The sequence below is a fragment of the Pezoporus flaviventris genome, unplaced genomic scaffold, assembly GCF_033815535.1.
Source record: "Pezoporus flaviventris isolate CSIRO_AGI_PZ_B2104156 unplaced genomic scaffold, CSIRO_AGI_Pfla_v1 ptg000002l, whole genome shotgun sequence".
NCBI lineage: Eukaryota > Metazoa > Chordata > Aves > Psittaciformes > Psittacidae > Pezoporus > Pezoporus flaviventris.
In genome coordinates, this window is record NW_026892550.1 from 26886438 (window position 1) to 26892437 (window position 6000).

The window sequence follows — 6000 nt, forward strand, 5'->3', positions numbered from 1 at the left end:
TAAGCCTGGGAGGCTACGATAAAATTAATAAAAATCCAGTGCATATCTGGTCAGCTGTTATATTTGCTTTCCTCATTCACTGACATAAGAATGTATATTCCATAGTGTGTTCAATAATGTAGATAGGAAGAGGGTACAAGTTTGTATACAAAATAGAAATTCCTGCAGTTTAAATGAATCTTTTGAGACCTAGATTATAATAGACTGCTTAAAAAACTTTCTCATCCCTTGTCGAGAAAACCATAAATCTTACTGAAAATGGTGCCTCATCATCATCCAGTTGTACAGTATTATAGCAGTTGCCCTCACAAAGTTCTTTACACTCACGTAATCTCACCCCTTTGAATGGAGGCTTGGGATGTGGAGTTACATGTGCTGTTGATAAAGTGCACCTGGCTTCTGAAGATCAGTAGTGAAGCTTTAATTTATACCAACAGAAGCAGGGCTAGAACAGGCTAACTGCTTTGTTAGCATGGAGTTACTTCATTTTGAGGCTTTATTTACAGTCAGTGGGTGTAGTGTAGGGCATGTCTTCAGTTGATGTGATTTCATGAACTTTAATGGAGCTGCATAGAGTCACCTCAGAGATCAAACCTTTTGCTACAGCACTTTTAGAAAGCCACATAATGTCTGCTCTATTATGGAGCAAATAACTGAAAACAAAGCAATGGGAGTGGAATTCCAAACTTTTCCAGTCTATGCTGTGTATGTATATGGATTTGAGGTTGTTCAGTAGAAAGCCCTGATGATATTTTTAGATGTAGTTGCCCAGGAGTAATTGCCACAAGGTAATGTATTATAGATGTATTTACTGGAGTGATGCCTGTAGAACAATCATTTTTGTCTTCCTCATAGTTTGGGATCCTGGTACTTTATCCTTCCTGTGTCTGTACCACTTGCACTTTCCACTGCCTTTTGCAAATAGAAATGTGGTCGAAGAACCACGCATCTGAGACTTATGAAATATTCAGCTCTAAAATTCAGTGCAGCCTGGAGCTGTGGTTCACAGACGCTGTGTCTAAGCCATACTTCAGAAAACTGGCAATATACTCTGCCTAGGTTTGTCCAGCTGCTCATGGCTGAGGGGGTTGCTTCTGCTGCATCCTAAAGCTCCGGTTTTAGAAGCATAGGGCAAAAATACTGACGCTGGCATACTGGAGCTCCATACCTCATCTGCAACATGCTTGTGTTGGACAGGTAATGTCTGCCTCAGTTGTTGGGAATTCCTGGAGAAGCTTGAGGATTTTAGAAGAAATCTCAGTTCTTTAGATATGCAAGAAAGTTTAAGAAACTTAGATATGCCAGTGGAATTGGCATATTGGCTAATCGGCCATACATCGTATTGGCCAATTGGCTATACAGCTGCTGGAATTTGGGCTGTACTTAGGAAGGGTGTAGGTTGATTACCATCCTATATCCAATACTGAAAGTTCACCCCTAAACTCCAGTGTGCAGACACTGTATTGCACATCTCTTAAAATATTTATAAAATATTATTTATCTAAAGTGACAGCCAGGTTCCGTTAAGTGGGAGATGGAACCATTCTATGAATCTATAATTTTGTTACCTGTACTTTTGCAGTCTGTCTGTGAAGTATTCAGTGTGTAGTCACGGATACTAATGAAACTTGGGATAAACTAAGAAAGGAAAGGTGTCCATGTCTTTAAAACAGAGGGGAGCCTAAGTGAAAACTTCCTACTCTTGTCATCTGTATGAGTAAGAGGTGTCACTTCAAAGCCACTTTGGTACTTTAAATAGCTTTTTTGCTTGTAGACTTTGCATTCTTTGGTTTGAGATTCTTGGATTCTTGACCAGGGATGCTTTTCATGATTATTTATTTCTGTATTGGCTTTTCTCTTGTTTTGACCTGATGCTAATAAGTCATGTTACACAGAAGTTTGGATTGTATTGTTACAAATTCCTTGGAGAATTTTTTTTGCCTCAAATATTCAGTTTTCCTCTTCAGATGCATAACTACTGTGTAACTTAATTTTTATAGACTGGGGATCAGTCAGCTGAGGTCACAAATGTGAGGTCTGCACAGCAAGCCTTTATTCCCATATGCAGTCTCCCATCTATTTATGGAGGCTGCACAGGTCTGTAACAGCTTTATCATCTCATAAGCTGGCTTCTTAGCCAGCTTACCTCACTGAGAGCATGGTGAATGTCTCTCTTGATTGGTTTCAATTTGATGAGGCCCATTTTAAGCAAAATGTAATTTCCAGAAGAATCCATGTGATCCCAGTCTTTCATAGCTTATGGACATAGTTAATGTGCACAGAGAAGTGTGCATACCGTTGAAAAGTTTATCGTAAATGAATGAATAAGGAAATAAAACCCAGTTGTCCTTGCATGCTCAAACTCTCAGCCATATCCAAACTGCAAGATCTGACTGTTACAAGGTAAAAGGCAAATGCGTTCTTGTATTTCTTGTCTGACAAGTGGACAGTATTTTCACCTCAGTTATGCTGATAACAAACCTGCTTCTGACTGCAGTGGGCTGGGATTGCTCCAAAGCTGCTCATCTAGGTTTAAGTGACACATAGGAAATCTTGATTACACAAGATTTTTTTACAATTTTATTTACTAGTAACACTGTCAGTCTGAACTGGCAAAACAAAAGCTGTTGCCGTATTACTATCGCAGACTGTAATCCAAATGGACAATTGCAATAAAAAGGATACAACTGAACAGAATTATTCTCAAAGGACTAATTCAATTGCAGTCTTTGATAAATGAGATTTTGTTTGGCTTTTTTTTTTAATACATGAAAATATTTGTATTAGAAGGTCAGAAGTATAATTTTTTACTTTCTTCCAAGCTTATGGTGTAGAAATTTTAAAAGCACAGCTGAGTAATGGAAGCTATAAATACTCTAGCAGATTTTTTTCTTTTCTGGTATTTAACTGTATACAGGTAACTTATGTGCAGTTTAAATGTTGAGAGAAAAGCTGTATGTGGTGTACCAGAATACTGTTACTGAACCACCTGGGTAGATTCTGAATAGAAATAATGGCTCTGATCCTGCGTCCTCTCTGCTGAGTCATGTCTCCATCGGACTGAATTCATGTCACTGTTGGGCTGTATTAGTATCGACACTGTTGGATCTACTGGTCTACCCATTTTCTTTCTCAGCACTTTAACAGAATTTGTGTCTACTTCAGTACTCCAGGAAAATCAGATATGTCAGTGTTAAATATATACAATTGTGTATTTCTTTAGTTCAGTGTTTCTTATTTTTACAGTATATTAATTCTGGCAGCTACCTGTGATTTCATCTTCCAATCTGCTGATCAAAACCATACTTAGGTACTTCTCTGTAATCAATTCTTTGTCCATACATGGAACTTGTTCTTCAGTATCCAACAGAAAATAAGTCCTGCTTGGACTAAAATACTATTTCCTACAGAACTTCTGTGCTTTCAGATTAGTTAATAAATACATTAGCCACTGGAAACTCTGTGTCTTGGGAATTTCTTAACGAATGTTAAACCTGAGAAGACTGTTACTGCTATTTGCTCAGTAAGTTAGACCACGTGCAGAGCAGGTAAGCATAGTGATTTACTATGAAACCAGGGAATATGTTTTTACCTTAGACAACCACAGTCAACCCAGCCATAAATGCAATTATTTGAATTAGGTAAATAAAGGTGATGAAATGTATTTTTTAACCATGTGAGTACTTTATGTCCTGTTGATGACAGAAAAGCAGGATGGTCAGCAGAATTAATTGCTACAGAACCACATTTCCTGCTCCTTCTGATACATTTGCAGTCATCCGTGATTAAGCTTTGTAGTGTAAGTAAACATTGAAGCACTTTTTGGGGATTTCTCTAACAATTAGAACAGAAAAAAGAATGTAATTAGAATTATGCAATTGTGTGGTGAGGTTATATCTATACTGTGCTAAAAGTATTTTTACAGTTGCAGTGATTATTGTGTTTGTACATTTACAGTGATCACTTATTGTACTGACATGTTTATTGTAGTAATAAGGACCTAGTAGTAATTAAGCTGTATCAAGATGAGTATTAATATATGTGCAGTAGTACGGTATATGCAACCTAATAGTATTTAGATTATGGGAAAGCAGTATGAGCACAGGCTGGACAATAGAGTGGTCAAAAATGTAATCTCAGGGGGATATGGAATCGTCTTTATGAGAAGGGAATGAATTAAATCCGATACAGCATTGAGAAAGGCTAAGGAAAAAAAGCAAATATAAGAAGTATACAGAGCAATGAAGGGCAATGACAAAGATGGAAGCAATCACAGCAGAGAAACCATAGTCAGCACCGTTGGATATTCTTAGGATATGCAGAGGTCCCTGCTTTGACTGCTGTTACTGTCTGGAAGGTCTAAGTGATACCTTCCTGTTGTCTCACTTCATGTGCAGAGGGAGGAATGCACCTTTTCCCCACCACTTGGAGTTCAATACTCTTTCCTGTACACTTCTAATGCTAGGCATATGCCTAGAGGACGATTGGTTAGGGATAAAAATTTTTCCTTCCTTTCTATCTCCATCACTTCATTGCAGCATGTTCCATTTTGATTCCTTTATTCTTGCTTAATGCTTCAATTTGCTGTAGTTGATTTGACCTTGCTCAGCTATGTCCACAATCTGAGATTACATTTGGTTTACATATTTTCTACCAATATAGTTCACTAGTACAAGCTTTGTGTGTGGAAAGGGTTGTATGGTTGGATTAAGTAAGTATTAAGGCACAAAAAAGTGCATATTTTCAGCAGTTAATGGCTTCTAATGGCTTGCTGTTGTTATTTGTATAGTTACTGAAATGTATTATCCAGAGTAATGAAAGGATTGCTCTGAGACTCCCCTTTGATGCATCAGGTATGCATATGTGCATACTGTAGGAGAATGTACCAGAGTACCTATATCTTTGATATTTAGATAAATTTCAAAATCTGCCTTGAGTGAGCTACTAGATACTTGATTACTAGATACAACAAATATAGCAGCACCTCAGATTACCTCAAATATGTGTGTATTTCTCATTTTTAACCTTAAATCTCTTGATTTGCTACTGTAGTAGTAAATATATTTAACATTCTGTATTCAGATGAATGTGATTGCACAGTCCCCTTTGCTTGACTCAATCAAGGGCTCCACTGTTTCTGTTTATTTAATTTCTGTTTCTAATTTAATTTTAGTTCTTTCTGATCATTTCCTTCCAGACTCTCCACTTCATCCCTCCTCCTTTCTATTCAGATACAGCCAAACAACAAACATGGCAGTGTCACCTCAGATTACCACAAATATGTGTTTCTCATTTTTAATCTTTCTCTGTTTGTGTTGATACTTCCAGGCTATTTTCATACTTCTACCTCTGACAGATGAAGATAAAAGTGAGTTCCTCCCACCCCCAACCCCTTAATACCTCAAAGCATCATAGCAAACCTCATTACAATGATTGATTTAGGGGATTATGGGCACTTTAAATTTTTAATTGTGCACAAAGAAATGGTATCATGTACACATAATTCTCTTTTTTCTTGGTTTGTTTTTTTTTTTTTTATTCCTTAGCTGTTATTTATTCATCATCGTCTTCACTTAGGTACCTTTTGAACCCTTTAAGCTATGCCTACATCTTCCTAGCGCTTGGGGTGCTTGAGGACAACAAATGCCTCTGTTGCTGTTGTGACAGTTCAGCCTCTGTGCCTGCTGCTTCTCGTAGTGCCCAGCAGAGAAAAGTTATCTTAAATAGAATTCAAATACTGTGTAAAACAAGCAAACCACCCCCCCTCAAAACCACCACTACCAAACCCTAGTAGGAGGCGCTTCAGCAGTTATGATCATGTGTAAACTGGAATGGCTATGTGGGAGAAGATAAAATACGGATATTATGAGTGGTGCTCCTAGCTTTGAAAAGGCTCTTGGGCATAAATTCTTCATCCCCTCTGGCCCTGTTGACAACGTGCTACACTGCTTTTATGAGGGCTTGTGGCTAGGACAGTTGACGTGGGAGCAGTGAAATGGG